This window comes from Xenopus laevis, chromosome 4L (genome assembly GCF_017654675.1).
Source record: "Xenopus laevis strain J_2021 chromosome 4L, Xenopus_laevis_v10.1, whole genome shotgun sequence".
Lineage (NCBI taxonomy): Eukaryota > Metazoa > Chordata > Amphibia > Anura > Pipidae > Xenopus > Xenopus laevis.
Window position 1 is genome coordinate 132,214,059 of NC_054377.1, and position 18,043 is coordinate 132,232,101.

Sequence of the window (18,043 nt, forward strand, 5' to 3'; positions counted from 1 at the left end):
TTTTCGGTTACTATTGTATTTGTTTAAGGAACAAAGTCACCCAGCCCCCATATCATGAAAGAAGTAAAAGCAGCAGGAGAAGAATATGTCCAGCACAAGCCCTACTCATTGAACTCATGTTGAACAAGGGGGTATACTGCCCTAGCATGAATGTTTTACAATATACTCAGTGTATTTATGGAATTTGTTGCTATAGCACCTGGTTAATATATCGGCAATGGCTCCAATGGGGAATAATCATGAACAGTCTCCCATAGCCTTAAAGGGACAGATCACCTTTCAGTTAACTTTTAGGGCAGAGACTAGGATTGCCACCGTTTCCTGAAAAAATACCGGCCTTCCTACATGTTTAACTCTTTTCCCTATTAATAACATTGGGATCGACCATCATTTTTACCGGCCAGGCTGGTAAAATACCGGCCAGATGACATCCTTGCAGAGACACACGCTGCTATTTTGGGAGATTAGTTGTCCAGCGACAAATTGCTTTTTCTTCGGGCGACTAATCTCCCTGATCTGCCTTCCCGCCGGCTAGAATGTAAATCGCCAGTGCGATGGCTCTGTTTTCTGATGTTGCCCAGAATTGCCTCACAAGGAAGCGATCTGAGTGCCATCCCGCCGGTGGTTTACATTCTAGCAGGCGGGAAGGCAGATCAGGGAGATAAGTCGCCCGAAGAAGAAGCAATTTGTCGCCGGACGACTAATCTCCCGAAATGGCAGCTCATTCTAAGCAACTTCATTTTTCCTTTTTTTAGTTTTCTTCTGACTCTTTCCAGCTTTCAAATGGGGGGGTCATTGAACAAGTGCTCTGTAGGGCTACAAATTTATTGTTATTGCTACTTTTTGCTACTATTGCTACTCATCTTTCTATTCAGTCTCTCTCCTATTCATCCAGTCTCTTATTCAAAGCAAAACATGGTTGCTAGGGTAATTTGGACCCTAGCAACCAGATTGCTGAAATTGCAAGCTGGAGAGCTGCGAATAGAAAGCAAAATAACCGCAAATAAAATGAAAAACAATTGCAAATTGTGTCAGAATATCACAACTAAAACTACATTTACATCATACTAAAATTACTGTACATTTAACTACATTTAAAGGTGAACAAACACTTTAATAGCAAAAACCACAAAGAGCAAAAAAAGCAATTGGAAAATTTAGAATTTCTATGCCCAGTGCCAATTTTAAGCATAAGCTTTGATGTCAGTTTAAATCTAATCAATGAGGAAAATTGTCTTTAATTTAGGGTGCACCAAATCCACTATTTTGGATTCGGCCGTATCCTTTGCGAAAGATTTGGCCGAATAACAAACCAAATCCGAACCCTAATTTGCATATGCTAATTAGGGGTGGGAATGGGAAAACATTTTTTACTTCCTTGTTTTGTGACTAAAAGTCACGCAAATTCCCTCCCTGGCCCTAATTTGCATATGCAAATTCAGATTCGGTTTGGCTGGGCAGAAGGATTCGGCCGAATCCGAATCCTGCTGAAAAATGCAGAATCCTGGTCGAATCCCGAACCAAATCCTGGATTTGGTGCATCCCTACTTTAAATTAACTGTTAATGTAAAATGCACAGAGTGTAACTGTGAGACAACCTGCATTTGATCCAGCTGGATTTTCCTTTGGGAGTAGGAGGATGGTGTTGAATTGGGTTCTCTAGCTCTCTAGGTCACAATTGCAATTGATATTTGGGATGAAATAGGAAAAACTCTTTGTAATGTAATAACAATAAAAAAAACCTAGCTTCACAGCTAATCTGCTTCGCCGGGGTCACTGACCCTTGCAACCACATGTTATTTCATCATCGGAAAAAAAGCTTCATTTAAAGGAGAAGGAAAGGCTTTCTTTGCGCGGCTGTGCATGCGCAGTAGAACTAAAACTTTAACTAAAAAGTCAGCTATTTTGTTCTACTGCACATGTGTTCGCCCCGGGAAATTTGAAGAAAGAAGAAGCCGGAAGAGGAAAGCTCCGTGGTGCTCACTGGTGCAGTTTTCTGCTGATAGGAGCACTGGCCCGGGGTTTCAGTTAAGTAAATGCAATTACTTGGGGGTGCCTAACATTTAGCACCCCAAGTGCACCAAGCTTTCTTTCTCCTTTAAAACATTATATTTAGTCGGCTTTCAGGTCTGTTGGAAATAAATATAAAATTATTATTAGGGTTTATCTTTTTAAAGGCAGACTTTTTAGATGTTGGCAGGTGAAGGAGAGATGCGCTATACATTGCATTATACTGGGCAACATGTTATATAGTCTGTAGTATGTCATCATGCCATATCACCATATCCTTTCACAGAGACATGCCCAGCCTGCGTCCTTCAATGCTGCTCATCATCAACAATGTTCCAAAAGGATCTGCAATGCTCATGAATTTTGCTTTAATATGAAAGAAAAAGGCACATGAAAATCAACATAGGCTTATAGGATTATGCCTGATTCTGGGGGTGCTCCATATCATATTTAGGTAAACTTTTTTCCTCTGCAGAAAAGAGAGTTGGGAATCCCATTGTTTTCCTTCAACAATAAGTAGAGGTTAAGTGATCAACCTTTGCATGTAGGAGACCCTGGTTCAATCCACTAACTTCTTATGACCCTGGACGAGTCACTTAACCTCCTAGTGTCCCGGCATATGTAGTGCGTCTATCATGGCTGACTTGATTGCGGTAAAGAGCTTTGATTCCCATTGGAGAAAAGCGTTCTAGAAATATACTTCCCATCCCTAAAATATATCAGATATCAGATGAGCAAGTAAGTGCGCTGGAGGATATTACAGTAAAAAAAAACTCTGCATCTCTTAAGGTCAAGTCGAAGGCAGATGGGAAAACTAGTGCTAATTCCTCTAAGGAAAGCGGATCAATCGACAGCACTAACATTCCCGGAGGTATGCAGACTAAAGTGTTGTGCGGCAGTGTGAAACCACATGGCAATAAAGCCGGTATATTGGCACGCTAAGCATGAGTACAACTTCACAGCTAAAGCTGTTACACCGTGTTCTATTCTTACTGGGCCTATAAATAACCCACCCTACGTAATATCATCATTCTCATTCATTTTAGATTCTCCAAGTTCAACAATTGTGCAGAGAAAGGAGTGTTGTATGATGTTTTGTATCCTTTGCCTGGAGTATTATAATTGAATTCCTCTCACTGCTACTGATTAAAGGAGACACAAACCCTTAATAAAAAAAAACCCTACTCCCCTACGCTACATAAACCCCCCTCCCTCCTCCCTCCCAGCCTAGCTGTCCCCCCGGGAAAATGCCCCTAACTCTTTACTTACCCCTCTGTGCAGATTCTGTCCAGCGGAGTTCACGGGCACCATCTTCTTCTCTTCGGTAATCTTCGGAATAAGACCGGCGAATCGCCGCATGCACAGTTGGAGCAATTTTCTGTTTGTGACAACTGCACATGTGCCAGAACTCATGGAAATTGCTGAAGCGCCAGTCTCATTCCAAAGATTACCGAAGCGGCTGAAGATGGTGCCCATGAACTCTGCTGGACAGAATCTGCAAGGAAGGGTAAGTAAAGAGTTAGGGGTATTAGGGGGAGAGCCAGGCTGGGGAGGGAGGAGGGAGGGGGTCTATGTAGGGTAGGGCGGTAGGGTTTTTTTTTTTATTAAGTGTTGGTTTCTCCTTTAAGTATGTTATTGAATGGCCAATTCTATGCAACAATTCAATTGGCCTTAATTTTTTAAATTATTTTTAAATTACTTGCCTATTTCTTCTGACTCTTTCCAGTTTTCAGCTGGGGGTCACTGACCTCATCTAAAAGACAAATGCTCTGTAAGGTTACAAATGGATTGTTATTACTACTTTTTTTGACTCATTTTTCTATTTAGACCCTCTCCTATTCATATTCCAGTCTCTTATTCAAATCAATGCATGGTTGCTAGGGTAGTTTGGACCTTATCAACCGGATAGTTAAAACGACAAACTGGAGAGCTGCTGAATAAAAAGCTAAATAACTCAAAAACCACAAATTAAAAAGGAAAAATGAAAATCAATTGCAAATTGTGTAGAATATCACTCTCTATATTATTGTTAAAAGTTGATTTAAAGGTGAACAATCCCTTTAAATCCTGAATGATGGATCCTAAAAGAAAAGAGGCGTATCACCCAGTGGGGATAGTTTAGACTAAAGAAGGGTGTGCAACTGGGCAGGGCCTGAGTGGATTGGGTGTAACCTTGACTGTTGCACCAATGGGGCTCCCTATCACATTCACTATGGGTAATTTTAACAGGAGCCTATTAATTTGCCTGTTTTTTTTTTTTGGAGCATAGGAGGAAACCCACACAGACATAGGGAGAACATACAATAACCTTGCAGATTGTCCTCAGGAATGTGGATTATTAAGTACTTAAACAGCATTTTACCTGACTTTACTGGTAATCGCAAGTACTGCTATTTCTACCTGCGGGACTGCCGGTAATTATGATAATAATCTATGTGCTGCTTAACAGCCATGCAATGAGATGTGTATTTCAATCCATCAGTTTGAGCATCTTTAACATGCTGGAGTCTTCCATTTCTGATTGTGGAATGTAGAGGATTCGTTTAAACTCAAGAATCAAGCCGAAGACCATAGATTTATACTTATTACCCTTATGGTCCACTTGAGATTGTACAGTACTCCATTTTAGCTATTTGTAAGAATTATAGAGATCCCTAAAGCCTGGGCTTTTCCTTTATATTGTGTGCTAGACTGCAACTCTTTAGCAATAACACAGAGCTGGGGTATAGTTTCATTTGTACTGAGGGGTATATGTTGTATATAATACATAAATTCCATGAATATCCTTATAAACGACAAATTCTGATGTCATCAGTTATAAACGGTGAGTTCTGATGTCATTTCTGTCACATGACTCACTGAAATTTGTGTATTATAATAAAAAAAGTACCGTCAAAAATATGCAAAATATGAGGATATTAGAAGTCACCTCGGTGTTCCATGACCTGTATAAAAACACTCAGCATTCGGTCTCCTATTTTTATATGGTCATGAAACTCCTCAGTAACTTATAATATCCTTATATTTTACAAGAGGGGGTACTTTATTCACTATATGTTGTATGTTTTCAGTTGTAACCCTGGTCCTATTCCAGCAAACAAAAAGACAGCAAAATAGATAATTCTTCGACTTGGTTATAGGGATGTAGGAGTCCTAAAACTATTGCTGCGGGTTCGGTATCTTCATATTAATGACTATAAGTTCTTCCCTTCAACTAATACTCAATTCTGCCTCTTTTAGCCTGAGATGGGTCCAGTTGATACACAGAGCCTAGTGCATTTGACTTAGGTAGACTCCTTGGGCTTGGGCTGTGCTACAGAGTGCAGGTTCTTTGCCTCCAGTGCCATGAGCTTCATACCAGGACTTGGACGTATTAATAATATTGCAACATAGTTGTGGTACAGTTGGTGGGGGTCTCATTTTACATGGGCTTTCGTTGTCTTTGTCTTTTTTTAGTTGTCAGAAACCACATTTAGTTTCTCTGCCAGTGTCTTATGAGCTTTTGTAGCTTTTTATATCACACTAATAAATGGATTGTAAGCTCTTTGGTACAGGTGAGTATTGGCACAGATATGAAGATGCATTAAGCTATAAAATGCTTACTAGAGAGCACACATACCTCCCAGCTATATCATTTTTTGCAGGACAGTCCCGATTTTGACAGCTCATCCCGCAGTCCCGGATTGTTACGGAAATGTTTCGACTTTCTCTTCTACACTGAACAGCCAGAAAAAGATACAAAGTTTCTAACTTAATTGGAGCAGAATACGTGGCAGGTGCACTTGTATACATTTGTAACAATTTAAGATAAGCAGGTCGCTTGGGGAAACTGTGACTTGCAGCTTAAAGGGCAATGCACTTTAACTAGCAAATCATTCTGACGGTTTTTTTTGCAGCAGATTTTCAACGCAGTTTTGCCGCAAATCCATGCCTGTCGAATTTATTCGCCCATCACTAGAAACTACTAGAAAATTCCAGTAATGGCAAAAAAATTTGCAAAACACATTAAGGTATTTTTGTTGCGGCAACTTTTTTTAGCAAGATAAGAGTCTATGGGTATTTTTTTGTGGAACCATTTTTCCGCTTTTGGGATACTACAAATAAAACCTTTTTTTCTTACTTTCAAGTTTCGTTGACTGTGTTGAGTGAATCGGCAATGTTTTTCTTTATGACAAAATTCGCAAACTGGCGTAAAAATTCACCAAATTGCATTGGCGTCAATGGGAGGGCAAAATCACAAGCATTTTTTCACTCAGTATAAAGCTATACACATTCCCTTTGTTGTTAGCGGACCTCCTATCCACTAGGCTACAACTGCTTTTTCTATTGAAAAAAGGCTCCCATGTCGTTAATTTCTTTAAAACTCTAGTTTTTGACATTTCTTCTGGTCGACTGGTAATGGCATCTACTACTACACTTAGGGGCAGATTTATTAAGGGTCGAATTTCGAAGTAGAAAAAGCTTCAAATTCGACCATCGAATTGGAAGTTTTTTTTACATTGAATTTGGCCATTTGCGGTCGAAGTAAAATCACTCGATCGAATGATGAAATCCTTCGAATCGAACGAACGATTCGAAGTATTTCATCCATCGATCGAACAATTTTACTTCGACTTCAAAAAACTTAGAAAAATGCTCTAGAAGACCCCCATAGGCTAACATAGCACTTCGGCAGGTTTCATTTGACGAATTATTGAAGTCGAAGTTTTTTTTTTTAAAGAGACAGTACTTTGATTATAGAATGGTCGAATATTCAAACGATTTTACTTCGAATTGAATTCAAAGTCGTAGTATCCTATTTGATGGTAAAAGTATCCAAAAAAATTACTTCGAATTTCAAATTTTTTTACTTAGAAAATTCCCTCAAATTCACTTTGACCCTTGATAAATCTGCCCCTAAGTAACTCTGTTGCTGTTAAAGCAAAAAGTACACTCTATAATACTACTAGCTTAGAAACACAGGCACAACTAATAAATCCGACCACCAACAGATAATATCTGGGCACTCAAATTCCAGTTGCTTAAAGGGCACCTGTTGGGTAAAAATGTTATCCCCAACCAAAGGTGCAGCTAATAGAGCCCACATTCCGATTGGGGATAACAGTAGTTCTTATAAAGAAAAAATCCCCCGCCAGCGCTAGGCTATCCGCACCAGGAGAGAGCTCCCGGTGCGAGCAGCCATGTCCGGTCACTTTCATGCGTGACATCACATGCACGTTATGCACATGCGAGTGACCGGACATGGCTGGAGGGAGCTCCCGGTGCAGGTAGACTATTGCTGGCAGGGGGCATTTTTTTAAATAACTACTGTTATCCACAACCGAAATGCGGGCACTATTAACCTGCACCTTTAGTTTGGGATAACATTTCTACCCAACAGGTGCCCTTTAAATCCCATTGGTTAATGTTGAAGAACAGGGGAGGATACTAAGATGCAAGCAAATTTCTTGTGTACCACGGGATCTGTATGTACCGCCCGTCTTTTTCATTGTGCACAAAACTGACCGGGTGGTGAATTTTTGGCGACGCTTCAATAAAGTTTTTGCCATCGGCGAAACCATTCATGGTGAAAAAATTCACTGATCACTAATACAGGTGCTCTTGTACTTGTGTTTTCTTTGCCACAAACATCATTAAACATGTTGCCCTAAGGTGTAAGGACTTTGTATTTTATACAAACCATTGACTTAATAGTGCGCACTTCAAGGGTGTGTAATAGGATACCCGTAATCCACTAATGTTACCCATAATGACAAATATGAAGCTTCTATGACATTTACAAGCAGATGTAAGTCTTGCACCCCAAATTGTCTCAAATTGTCCATACGGCGTGTGTATAACTTGGACATATACCTGGGCGAGTGACTATAATGTATTCAGTTCTTACTGGAAGTTCAGGGACCAGACAAATTAATTCTGTCATCTCTGAATCATAAATGTTTTTCCATGGTCGGTTATAACTCAGTGAAGGGGACTTGCTGCTGACGGAGTTCCCAGGAGCAAATCATGCGACTCACAAACACAACTTGAACCCGATATTTAATCAAGGCTATAAAGGAAGAAATTATTTGCTTTGGCACTCAGCACAGGGGTCCCTGATCCATTTATCTGAGCCGAGCTGAACATGTTTTGGCTGCAGAGTCCATCCATCACAGGGAGGAGAAAAGTATTTGTGATGTGCCTGACTGTCTGGATTGATTGCTTACTCAGTGTCAGATAGAAACAGGAAGCTTTGCTGCTATAGGAGTATGTGGCTGAGACGAGAAATTAGAATGGCTGGGGTAATCCAATGCTGCCAGTGAAAAAAGTAATCGATTTTTAGTGCTCCTGGAGAGGTATGTGCAGGGGAGATTAAGCAGCTCAAATACATACATCAACAGCCAATCTGCCAAACATGGTGCAAAATGTAATAAGGCATATAGGCACCGCCTAACAACTGGACAGTTTAACAATAAACACCAGCTGGATCTATTTTAGGCAAGCCGTTTGATGTGAGTATGGCTGGGCATGGAAAAACAGGGTTTTATAACTTCATTTTACTTTACCTATCTAATGAAAACATTAGATTCAGTGATTCAGGGAAGAGATTTCCACATCTTCAAAGCTCTCACTGAAAAGAAAACCCCTCTGAATATTTAGGCGGAACCTCTTTTCTTCTAATAGGAATGGGTGACCTTGTGTCAGCTGGAAAGACCTACTGGTAAATAAAGCATTAGAGAGATTATTATATGATCCTCTTATATATTTATACATAGTTAACATATCACCCCTTAAGCGCCTCTTCTCCAGCGTTAACATTCCTTATTTGGTCAGTCTTTCCTCATAGCTAAGATTTTCAATACCTTTCACCAGCTTAGTCGCCCTTCTCTGTACCCTCTCTAATACAATAATGTCATGTTTGAGTGATGGAGACCAAAACTGTACGGCATATTCTAGATGGGGCCTTACAAGTGCTCTATACAGTGGAAGAATGACCCCCTCCTCCTGTGAATCAATGCCCCTTTTAATACAGCTCAAGACCTTATTTGCCCTTGATGCTGCTGACTGGCATTGCTTGCTACAGCCAAGTTTATCATCTACAAGGACTCCAAGGTCCTTTTCCATAATGGATTTGCCTAGTGCAGTCCCATTAAGGATATAAGTGGATATTTTTACATCCCAGGTGCATGACTTTACATTTATCAACACTGAATCTCATTTGCCACTTAGCTGCCATTTTGGCAAGATCCTATTGCAAGGATGCCACATCCTGGATGGAATTAATTGGGCTGGATAATTTTGTGTCATCTGCAAACACTGATAAATTACTTACAATACCCTGCCCTAAACAAGTTAAATAAAAGTGGACCCAATACTGAGCCCTGGGGGACCCCACTAAGAACCTTACTCCAAGTAGAGAATGTCCCATTAACAATCACCCTCTGTACCCGATCCTGTAGCCAGTTTCCTATCCATGTGCAAACGACTTAATTAAGCCCAACAGACCTTAGTTTAGAAAGCAGTTGTTTGTGGGGCACAGTATCAAACGCTTTGGCAAAATCCAAATAGATCACATCTACTGCCCCCTCTCATTGTTTATATGGTTGGCAGAAAAAAGTCACACATGGAAATATAAAGATGTAGTCTGAGTATGAACAACCGCAAGAGTAAGATTACAGCCTCTACAAAACATACCATAGAGACTATACCAGCACAGGGATTTTCACAATCTGCGTACAGTTCAATAGGGACATATTAGTCTGTAGATGCCCTTCAACATATGTATTTCTCTTATTTAAAAAGGTTGACCATTTATATATACATTATGCCACATTTATACACACTAGATGGCATAGGCTATAATAATTAAAGAATTAGAATTCTTGTAGGCCTATTTTAACTACCAGTCCAGACCTAACTCAAAAAACTCAATCCCCACACCCGACACTAACTCGCAAAATGCTGCCATTCTTGGACCCACAGTGACCGATATCCACGTATTCTTTCTCTGTGCTACTCCTGTGCAGCCTCTGGACCATCTTGAGGAGCAGAGGAGGAGTATACTTCCCCAGTCTGACCAGCACCCAACCCTAACCCACAATGGTTGTACAAATTCCAACCTGAACCCGCCCAACTGGTAGTCAACCTGGGTTTTGGGCACATCATTATTAGACACGTATCATTTCTGCCTGAATTCCTCTAGTTTTGGGCCGTTGAGGATTCAGCTCAGGAATCATGTGCATACATAGGGGGGTGGGACTGAAGAGGAAATGAATGGGCAGGAGTATGGGGGGGCACTTGCCTTTGGAGTCCTCAACCTTAGGCTCAGCACTGCTTGAAGGGGTAGGGTTCTCATCTTTGTTATTTAAATGCTATCTGCTTGTAGGGCTTATTATAATAAAACAAAAAAGAAACCTTTGTGAGAAATTCCTCATTAAAAATGTTGTGAGTGATACATTTGACCATATAACATCACACAAATGTAAGACATATTATTGCATATTTTACCTGAAGTGTCTTTCTTCTATGCTTTCTTCTTTCACTCCATTGATTTTCTGTTTAACCTATGTCTGTCCCTACCTCTCCTGTTCCCTACTCTGATCCTCACCACCATCAGCCCGGGTCTTCCTCCTTCTCCAGTCTCTGTTGAAGCAGAATAAAGTGAGTGCACATTAAATAGTCTTCAAAACATTTCATTAAATTAGTTTTATACTTATGTAGCTGTTCGCCCCCAGGGTACGCATTGTTAGCAAACAAGTGACTGTAAATTATTTTATAAAAAAAAAGCAGTAAATTCTAACCATTATTATTACACTCTGCTGTTTCAGTGCCTTCTTGTTTCAGTTGGACAATATAAACAATAACAAGCACTGTCCACTCTGCAGTGTGCCATATTTATTTTCTGTCACCATATGCTTAGTATACTTCAGTTTTATCAGTGATGTAATTACTGGGCCCTACAATGCTGTAGGGCCCAGTAATTACATCACTGATAAAACTGAAGTGTACTAAGCATATGGTGACAGAAAATAAATACACATGGACAATATTTAGCATCAAACTGGGGGGTCTTCAGGTCTCAGGCCCCACCACACCCCCCGGGTCCCCCACCCCAGTTGCAAAGCCCCTCTGGCCCTCCCTGCCTGAGCCGCAACCCCCCTCCAGCTCATTATTATTACCTTATTCCAGAGAGGCGCGCCAAAGACTTTGTGCAGGTATTGGGTCTAGACCAGCAGGGCCGGGGGTCCACCTGGTTTTTTCCCATTGTCTCATTGGCAAAGTCTGTATGGGGTGCCGTTTGTCCCAAATACATTCTGTATACAAAACTATCCCTAATACACAGAATTAATGTCTCTCGTGGTATATAAGTAATTGTGACCATACACAGATAAAAAAATATACAAAAGACTTATTTCTATTAAAGAATGAGAACAAAATCTGGTTAGTGCATAAAAGGATGTCATTATATAATGAACTCCATTCTGTACATTTTAACAAGCAATCTGTCTCACAAATGTATAACCTCCATGTAACGGACGCACTTATGTGCAAAGTACAGAATGAATTATGTAAAAAAAAACTTGGACATAATACATAATAGTGTTACTAACTAGTGCATGTCAAGCTAGATTTGAATGACAAAATAGATATAATTCTGTTTTGTATACAGAATGTATTTGGGACAAACAGCGCCCTATAAGTCTGACGCTGACTATATGGCCAAAAGTATCTGCACACCTGTCTGTACAACCAATAGTCTTAATATGAAGTTGCAACTCTCTTTTGCTTCTATAACAGCCTCTACTATTCTGGGAAGGCTTCCACTGGATTTGATTCCATTTAGCCACAAGACCATTAGTGTGGTAGTCCACTGATGTTGGGGTTCAGGCTTGGCTCACAGTTGTGATCCCACCCGTGTTCAGATGGGTTGAGCTCAGGGTGCTGACCAGTCAAGTTCTACCACCCCCCATCTCAACTAACCCATTTTGTACACCATCAATTTGACCTGGTCAAATTCATGGAGGCTAGGGCCCATATTATGTTTGTAGCGCTATAGTAAACTGACTTGTGCTAGGGCCATTTAAGCTACTTTCCTTGGTGGGCTGAGACCACCGATGAGCTCTCTTTCTCAGGGGTAAGCCCTCGCAGTGGGGTGGAGGCAAGGGTGTAGTGTAGCTGTAACCTGATGCGATAGCACAATGATGGGCGCCAGTAGTTCTTTAACAGTTGAACATAGAACAGTATTTATTGAACAATAGCACAGAGATCATTTAGCACATTGATCCACAATGGAGTATAGAACATACACAGCAGCATAAAGGAAGCATATACTCACAGCACGTATAGGCTGAATCCCCATGTGATGGGTATTGCCCAGTTTTCAGGATATCTTCCAGTGGCAGACTAGGGGAACTCCTGACATCCCTATCTCAACACTTGGTTCCTTACTCTGGGTCAGTAATACCCTGGGATCTTAATCCCTCTAATCTCATCGGTAGAGCCTTGAGCTGCTCAACTAAATAACCTCTCTATCACTCCTAGAGTGATCTATAAACGAGTATAGCTATCGAATTACTAGGGCCAAGGCACCTAGGGTCAGCACTACCCATTCCCTTCCAGCCTGCTTGGTTGGGCTAAAGCAATGGACCCAGAGCACATGGTTCCTAAACCTTTTATACTCTGGCACAGTGCCATCTGGTGTACACTGTGTGAACTGCAGGGGTTACATAAGCACAAGGTCCCCATAAGGACCCACTGAGGTGTCCATATTACTAGGGATGTGCCTGTCTATAAAGTGTAAGGGTGTCTAAGATTTTCACATCCCTACGTGTTTATAAAAATAAAACAAATATATAATTATAACAGCCAGGGGTGTACACAAAGGGACCCACCCCTCCCCCCAGCATCTTCTCTTCATATATACCCAGCAGAGCCACCTATGCATACTCTGGGTCTGGGTGCTGAACTGTGCCATCCACTTACTGGCTTAGAATAGGGACAAAGTATGGCTTCAAACTGACACATCAGAAGTCATGCACGCTTTTATCCCCCCCCCCCGCTAATCAATTACATTCTTTATTGTTGATTAGTATTTTGATTCTTCAGTGTTCTTTCGATTTTTTCAGGATTCTCACCAGACATTTTCCCATACAGATATCCAGCATAGCCACCTAATGCAAAGAGTCTAGGCCTGCAATCTGAAAGCAATGCATATGGTGGCTCAAAGGGTAACATCTGCTTTGCATTTCTTGGGTTTAGAGTTACAGTAGATTCTGGCTTGGGCATTATCTGCAAGGAGATAGTTTGGATATTATAACACTCTAAAAACATACAGGTTAATTGGCTCCTGCTAAATCTTGACCATTGGCTCTATAGAATGAAGTATTTTGTTAAAGCTACAGTCATCCAGCTTTTGCTCAGTACAAAAATGAAATAAAGTGTTTAAAAACAAATGTCACCTTTTCAGCACCTGTTTAACATTGAAACAGACAGAACAGGATCAGGCTAGATAAGGTCGTCTATATAGGACATACACAATTCAGACAGGACTCAACATTAGAAAACAATTCTCTGTATTCCACATCAGCCTTCCTTTGCATCTGTCTGGCTCCAGTGCCTCGAATAAAGTGATAGGTGTCATGGTTCTGCATCTCTTCTCTGAGCCCCCAGGGCTAACACATTGTATGACTGGAGAAATATCATTATTTTGCAAATGATGAAGCATGAAGAGGGCTGGAAAAAAAAACAAGGTTTGTGTATTCAGAGCAATTATAATGCTGAAAGATGCTTTGCTTACCTTGCTGCTGTATGTAAATGGAGCTCTGTTGCAGGAATAATGTGCATAGCTGAAAAATATACAATAAACAGCTGTACATGTACAGTCCTTGTCTGTAGTGTTTACAAAATGGTGCTTAGAAGTGGAAGAGCTGAACATTCATGTATGTTCTCCCTGTTTTTGTATGGCTCTAATATCTATAGAGTTTACAGAATAGTGCTTAGAAGTAGTACTCCAGGTACTCCAGTTTCCTCCCACGCTCCAAAACATACAGGCAGGTTCACTGGCATCTGGGAACTTGGATTGGAAGCTCCACTGGATGTATAATCTCTGTAAAGTTTAATACAGGTATGTGACCTGACATAGGGTTTTCCAGATATCTTTGCATAATTTTCTGATCTCAATACCTCTAGTCTACTAAGAAAATATATAAACATGAAATAAAGCCACCCATATGGATTAATAATATTATAGTTGGCATCTAGGGATGGGCGAATTTGACCCATTTCGCTTCGTCAAAAATTGGCCGACGACAAAAATTTGCTGAAATGCATTAACGTCTATGGGTGAAAATGTTTTTTTGAAGTGCGACATGGGCATCATTTCTGCAGCGAAAGTCGGCGAAAAAAATTCCCTCATCCCAATTAGCATCAAGTACAAGGTGCTGTTTTATTATTAGAGAGAAAGGGGAAATAATTTAAAAGAAAACTGAATTATTTTTAATCTTTAATTATTTGCTTAAAATTAAATCTATGGGAAATGGACTTCTTGTAATTTCTGGATGTTGGGTTTGCAGATAAGAGATCCCATACCTGAAACAAAAGGAATCATTTGAATGCTGGGTTCTGGAGTTGGGTGGTGGGTAAAACACACAAAGGGGAACCCTACAGCCTCCTTGTCCATAAAGTTAGAGATCTTAAGCTGGCCATAGACGCAAAGATCTGATCGTAAGAATCGAGGAGTGTGTGTTGAGAGTCCCGACATTTTTCGTCCGGCGGAGATTGGTTGTTTGGTCGATCAGACAGGTTAAAAGTTTTCTGTCGGCTGAGGGTAATCTCTCTGCATGTATTGCCGATCGTACGATTTTCAGAGGGAGACTGTCACTAGTTTGATCGGACACAACTATCGTACGATTGCTGTCAGGGGCACAACATTGGCTGATCTGTTCTTTTGTACTTTATCTGATCGGAATGGTTAGTGGCAGGTCGGGAGATGGGGAAGTCTGATTGTACATTGATTCGTACGATCGTATCTTTGCATCTGTGGCCAGCTTTAGCCTTTAGGTAGCTAGTGTTGCCATCTGACCAGTATTTTAGCAACTAGGCTGGGGCCGGTATCACAGATTTACCACCCCTGGCCTGCACCTACTCAAGCTACTGGAAACTTACCCTTTTGCTTCCCTTTTCTCTTCCATGATCCTTTTGAGGTGGCTGTAATATCAAGGCCCCGTCCACTTTCAACATCATTCTGCCTCTTTGACATCACAGACCCCTTTGTTACCCCTGCTGGATGGTAAATTCATTCTGAAAAGTGCCAACCCTTTAGGCAGCTCAAGTTTACCAGTAGTGACTCAAAAAAGCTACATTCATTCATGCAAAGCAAAGTATGTATGTATGTATGTATGTATATTTTTTATTGTAAAGCGCTCCTTGAGGGCAAAGCACTGTACAACAAAACAATAAATTAGTAGTAACAAACAAGGGTTCATTGGAATAAAAAGTAACAATAAGTGCATTATTAGAAATACAATTCACATAAATATGAAAAATATAATTACAATACAGATTAACTGCTCAGTGTCAAGGAAACTAAAGGCTAGAGGACCCTACCCCATAGGGCTTACAGTCTAAATGTAAGTAGATAAAGAATAAATATTTTAGGCAAAGGCAAAGAGCATAGAGAAAATAATTTTGCTGAAAGGGGGAGGAGTGCAATGAGCTTATACTTTAGGGGGGCAAGCAATACCTGGTTATTCGATCAGTAATTGGAGTCATTCACTAAGAACTTGTATGCAAGTGCAAGACCATTTAAGTCTGGGCTCTGGCTGCACTTGCACCTTGCTGTCACATAGAAAAAAACACAATAAACCCCCCAAAAAGGCACAATGCTGGGGGCACATGGCCAGGCCCAGATTTGTGGAGAGGCCACCAAGGCCCGGGTCTAGGTTGGCAGGATTTTAGGGGATGGCATGAAGCCCAACCACACCCACATTGGTTCAGAAATGCTGGGGATGCGCAGGAGATACGATAGTTTTTTTAAATTTCCCTTGCGCCAATCCCCATTGCTCCTGTCCCGATGATGAAAATTTGAGCAAATAAAAGGAAAGGTATGGGGCGGCGAATGACAACGGGCCTAGGGTCGCCAACTGTGTAAATCCGGCCCTGCACATGGCAGCCCATTCTTTACTGCCTTCCATAGGTCAGGTAGGGTTTTCACCTTTTAATAAAATTTCCAGCGGCTGGTGGTGGGGGCAGGAACAAAGGGGCGGGTTGTGATGTAAAAAGGGCTGGTCTTGCCATAAAGGGGTGGAGCCACAATATGCAATTCGTCAGAAGGCAGCAAAAAGCAAAATTTTGAGCGGATTGAGGGCGGGCCGAGGGCTTTTGTTAGCTACATTGCTGCCTGTTAGGCCAGTAAAATACTTTACTCAATCCAGTACATGCTTTTCTTTTCATGCAGTCAATTACAGATGTTGCAGGGAAATCAGTCTTCAATTAATATGCACACCTTTCCTTTAAAGACCTTTGATCCCGCCTAACTGCTAGTGGTCATGTATATGCATCCACCCGTATACCCCCACTCTCCAAAAGTGGCCCAATACCTTTGGGTGATACCCCTTCACTCTTCCAAGTTAGGACCTTTTCCATCCAAGTCCTGGCCTGAAGCCTTGGTGTCCTTCCTACCTTGTCCTAAACTATCACTGATTCCCTTACTTACGGAGTGCCCGTAGGAAACTAATTCCACTTTACTCCTTGATGGGGCCACTGCTGCCTTTACTAATTAACCTCACTGTCTTGTGCACCTAGTGCTCGCTTTACTTAAGTTCTTACTATCTATCTTTTTCCTATCTCTCAATGATGTCTCCACTCATCGACCAGCTGATGTTTCTTCGGCCACGCCCTCCCATTAAGACAGCTTCTCTTGGGTGGGGCATCTCCTTTTATAGCCCTTCTGTGTCCTACAGTGGCCTCTAGTGTCTAGGGAAGAAATTACAACTAAACTAAATTAAAACTCAAATTACACCCAACATTTTTTAACACACAACATTTTACAGTCAATCACATTTTTGTCACCCACAAGATAACATTTTCACATATCACACTTATTATCTGGTTCACCCTCGTACATGCAGGGTAGGTAGGACTCAAAGGTCAAAAACATGGAGCATTTTTTTCTCTTTACACCCTTGCCTACAGTAAATGTCGATCATCCCATAATAGCGAGCACTGAATAGAGGCCTATTTATTAAAGGTCAACTTTTAGTGGTTTTAGAGGTTTTTGAAACAACCATTAAACTCTATTCCTCTAAAACTATGAATGCCATGGAATTTATTAAAAGATACGAATATAAAAAGTGTACAGTAAATGCTGTAATGAAGCACTAAAGAATACAAATATCCCTAAAATCTCTAGATTTTTTTCGAATAATTACTATATTTATCATTATATTTTTATTATTTTAAAACAATTTAATTTATTGATGGAACTGGTCCTTTAAAGGTGAACCACCCCTTTAAATGTAGCATTATATCCAATTTAAAAAGCTTGGGGATTTGTATAGAATTGCTGTTTTTTTACACAGTATAAATGGATTCTTTACTTCAGCCTGAAGGCCCAGTGGCAAGGTCATAGTTATAATGTGTAGGGGATGCAACATTTTATTCCTCGAGACTTCCTTGATCCGTCTGTGAGTCCTGCAATATTACACAGCTTTGCAGCAATCCCTGCTATCCCGCATGGCAAGATGATTGCTCTAATCATATAGGGACAACCTGTCATTGGGGGGGAGCGATTGCTGAACCCTGTAATGGCCGGCTAAGTCTTGCAGCGCTAGTTGACTGTCAGAGAGACCTTCATTTGACTGTCAGTGTTAGTGATGCTCCTGGGGGGTAATGGCTTGCTGATTCACTGATTGTCTTTAAGTTTCTGGGTCACGTAGTGTAAATACCAAGGTTCTGTCTGTACAGCAGCAGTGCATGAAAACTTTGCCTGCCCTGCCTAGAGAAGCCTCTTCCAGCAGCCGCTGTGCACTTCATGTTAGATATTTATCAACAGTAA